This window comes from Glycine soja, chromosome 5, assembly GCF_004193775.1.
Source record: "Glycine soja cultivar W05 chromosome 5, ASM419377v2, whole genome shotgun sequence".
NCBI lineage: Eukaryota > Viridiplantae > Streptophyta > Magnoliopsida > Fabales > Fabaceae > Glycine > Glycine soja.
This window is the reverse complement of record NC_041006.1, coordinates 31,351,387-31,356,028: the sequence shown is the minus strand read 5'-3', so window position 1 is coordinate 31,356,028 and position 4,642 is coordinate 31,351,387.

The window sequence follows — 4,642 nt, the reverse complement described above, 5'->3', positions numbered from 1 at the left end:
GAAGGCGAGGATGTGTAGCCCTCTAAAGGTGAGGACATACAGCCCTCTGAAGGCGAGGACGTGTAGCCCTCTGAAGGCGAGGACATGCAGTCCTCTGAAGGTGAGGGCGTGTAGCCCTTTGAAGGGGAGGGCGTGTAACCCTCTGAAGGGGAAGGCGTGTAGCCCTCTGAAGGTGAGGGCGTGTAGCCCTCTGAAGGCGATGACGTGCAACCCTCTTAAGGCGAGGACGTGAAGTCCTCTGAAGGTGAGGGTGTGTAGCCCTCTGAAGGTGAGGGCGTGTAGCCCTCTGAAGGCGAGGACGTGCAGCCCTCTAAAGTCGAGGACGTGTAGTCCTCTGAAGGCGAGGACGTGTAGCCCTCTTAAGGCGAGGACGTGAAATCCTCTTAAGGCAAGGACGTGTAGCCCTTTGAAGGCGAGGACGTGCAGTCCTCTGAAGGCCAGGGCATGCAGCCCTCTTAAGGCGGTAGGTACTAGTACCCAAGGGTCCACCCTTATGAGAAAGAAAGAGATTGACTCATCGAGAGGGCCGGTTATCCCAAATTCACAAGATTAGACATTAGATGTAGGAAATCTATGCAGTTAACATGATTTTTAGGGATGCAGATGCATGCAACCTTTGTCTTGAAATGGGGTAAATGCGGACTTTGTATGCAACAATGCAATGTAATGGAAAGTTGTACAATGTTCATGACATTCTTTCCTTATTTTGTAATTTTGATTTGATTTTTGAAAGAGGTGATAATTCATGCAACCTCATCCTATCTTTTGCAAATCTCTTCGGGAACTCCCTCAGAGTGTATGTCCTTTTTGATTTACTCACTTGACAATTTTGGAGTGACGGCGATGGAGCTGTTTAATCAATCCACTAAAATCCCAGGGTTTGTCACTCCCCTTTTTTTTGTGTAAAAACATCGACGGGTGAGAACTTTTGACTTGCCCCTAGGTTCGCCTGAGGCTCACGCATGGTGCCTTTTATTGCCCCAGTGTAGGGCTCTGAGGTATCCATCGTTGTTTTGTTTTCTCAACCTTGTAGCAAGGAAGAATGAAAGAAGCGGTTGATTCTCAAAAAGAATTTTCAAGGACGAGAAAAAATTGAAGGATTTTTCAGTTGACAAATTAAGTCAAATGACTCCTATTCTTGATAACTCACTTCTCTCTCAAAAAGACAAACTTTCAGGAATGATAAAATGAGGTCACATGAATGTCTATATTTTTACTTGAAAACACAGTCAATCAAATGCTTTTTTTCTTTTTCTTTTTGAACTTTTCTGCTTTACTCGTTGTTTACGACATCCTCACCAAATGTGTAGCACGAGTAATTTCTGATTGAACGGTCTTGGAAGTCCAAACTCAGGAGCGCAGGTCGCTTGAGCAAACAAACCAATGGCTTGCACCCACATTCCAATGGAAGCAAAGATGTAATTACGAGAGGATGAGGGACAAAGATGTCAAATTTATCCATTTTATTTAGCATTGTAACTGTGGTTTACAATAATGGCATAAACTTGAAAATCCTGATGAGTCATTAGAGACATCTAACAACAGCTTTCAAAATTGCCCCATGTGTGGTGTCGCTTGTCAATGTTAGGATTCACAAGCGATTCTCCTCAAATTTCAGCCAACCTGCAGTAATTAGACTTTGCACCTTACGCTTCAAGGTCATACAGTGCTCAATGGAATGTCTCAAAACTCCTCCATGATATGCACATGTTGCATTCGAGTTGTATCCTCGGAAAAATGGAGGTTGAGGAACCCTGGCAGGGGTTATGGCTACCATTGCATTATCAAGTAGATATGAGAGCAAGTTAGCATATGACACCGGAATTCGGGGTGAATCCTATAGGCTTTTTTCTGCAAAATTCCTTTTTGGTTTGCGCTAAAGGTGGTGTTTGGGCATTGGGCGTGCGGTAAGCAGGCAGGCCTTGTGGCTGATTTGGGGATGACTTTTGTGGATGATTGGGTGAGAGGGACTGTTATTGGCTGAGTAATGACATTGTTAGGCTGATGGGAAATTTGACCGTGTAGGAATGGCAGTCATAGCAAGGGTTTCTCCCTTATTCTCATCCTCTTCATTTTCCCCATTTTTCGCATTCATCAAAGCAGGATGATCAAATTTGCCTTTTTCTAGACCCACTTTGATCCTTTCGCCGGCGAAGACCAAATCCGCAAAGCTTGAAGGTGTGTAACCCACCATTTTTCCATAGAAGGGTTGTGGTTGGGGGCGAAATTAAGGCCCCTCCAAAGTGTTTTGCAGGGGTATACCACCAACTGCTTACCCTTTAGTGGCATATCCGAGGCAAGGCTCGAAGTCAACTAGATTGTGGTGGGGAATTTCATGTGTCTCTCCCATGGTTTGAGAGACATGTGCATGATCAGTTTGAGGTTGTCGGCTTTCAATAAGTATGGGAGTGGAGTTATTGACATCCTCACTGGGAGTGTATGCCACATTGGGTGGTGTATAGTTGGGAGGCAAGCCATATGGTGGGAAGGCATGCTTGTTTTTCGCACTAAATGAGGGCCGCCCGTACCTCCCAACTCTTTGCCTTCCAGACCTACCATATCTGAGGTTGGATGATTTATTTGGTTGAGGCCATATAGGGGGGTCAGGTCCACCTCAGCAATGGTGCTGGTAGCGGCTATTGCAGCCGCATTGACCTCCATTATCTCCTTTATGCTCATCATGGCCTCCATCATTGTGGCCATTTGCTCTTTTAAGGCCTCCGTGTCGGTCTTCATCTGTTCTTACACCTCCTCTACTTCACCCATTACTCTAGCTCTAGCACGGGTTCGATAAGGGCGTCGTAAAGCATGTTCTTTCCTTTTGATAACAATGACTAAGTTTGTTTTTTTTTTCAAGGAAAGAATGCAATGAGCAATGCAACCAATGAAAAGCATGGATGTATATGAATGATGCATAGTTGAAGTATTGCAAATTTTTACGCAGGACATGGGGTTGAATCAATTTAGATTTTCAACATGGTCCATGACATCTTTGTCAAGGTGAAACTGGAAGTAACAAGGACATCAACAGTCCTAAATGTGTTTGGTAGTAGATGAAGCAACGATATAACTCGTTCAATTTTTTGCCCCAATTTTTTGCAAGATGGTTACTTCCATACTTCAACTTGAGTTGATGAACCTTTTCGTAAAAGCATGAGCTTGGTTCAACCCCATAACCCAAGGAATGACAATTTTGATCGCCAATACTTCGACAACATTTCATAGAGATGAAAGACTCGAGAATACGTATGCTATGCATGGAAAATGTAATTATGAGATTGAGATGCTTGAAGAAACATCATTTCCTAGTTAACCATGCATTAGGTACCATGCTCAATCACTTTGTTTTGTTGTTTTTTTTTTTTTTGAGAAATGGGTTTATGATCCCAACATGGTTGGCTCATGGTACCTAACACATGCAACTAAGAATGTAGTGTGAATTTTCACGCTTCCTTTTTTTGTTTTTGTTTTGCAGAGGAAAATGCAAAGATCATGCATGAGTAAACATGAAAATAAAAGGTATGCAAAAAGCATGTTAGATGCAAATGCATGGTGATGAAATGACTTATGCAAAATGCAATGCATGAAATGATAAGTGATAAATGCAGGAACGATACGTCCATTACGATGCCATGAAGAGATGCTTATGCGATGCATGATATGAATGCATTTACGGACACGAGAGCCCGGAAAATCATCTCTTCTTACTTGCGCATTGTCATACCCTAATTTCGTCCGGGGACCTTTGCTTGATGACATGCGACCATTCTTTGGTCCTTGTGAGGTGCTTGGCACCCATCATTAGGCAATTTATGAAATTCCAGGACATGCCGAAAAACCAAAAAAAATGTTGATGCACAATCCGTAAGTTTCCGTGACACACTGGAAATCAAATGGAAGCATCGTTGCATAATTAAGTGAGGTTCCGTAACATTCCGTAAGTCAAAAAGGGGATGATTATGTAATCCGCAAGGTTCCGTAACATTACGGAAAGAAAACAAGTATCGTTACGAAATTCGTAAGTTTCCGTAACTTTACGAAAAAAGAATCACCAAAAAACAGCAGAGGGGGGTGTACTTAGTAAAAATGGGGGTGCAAATAGCACCCAGGCCCATTTGGGCCCTCCAGAAGATTCCTCCAGAAGGCGGTTGCTTCTGGAGGAAGCAACCCTGCTCGCCTGGGCGAGCTGAGCTCGCCTGGGCGAGCTGGGCGGCAACCACCTCCCCTATTTTGCTATAAATAGGGGAGGAAATGAAGAAGGAAGGGGTCCAGCCCCTTAGGCACTTCTCTCTCTTTCGAATTTGCTTGGAAAAATTGTTTCCGTGAAGAAAATCTAAGCCGAGGCGCTTTCGAAACGTTTCCGTAACGTTTTCCGTGAGGAATCTCGCAAAGGTTTCAACCGTTCTTCGACGTTCTTCATTCGTTCTTCATCGTTCTTCGATCTTCAACGGGTAAGTACCTCGAACCAAGCTTCTTGATTCATTCTATGTACCCGTAGTGGTCCACATTGAGTTTCGTGCATTTTTATTCTCGTTTTGTTTACTTTTTATACCCCCTCTTGACGTGCTTAAGCCATTTTACTTAAGTCGTTTCTCGCTTAACTTAAAAATAAAATAAATTTCCACCGAACGTTTGAATTATA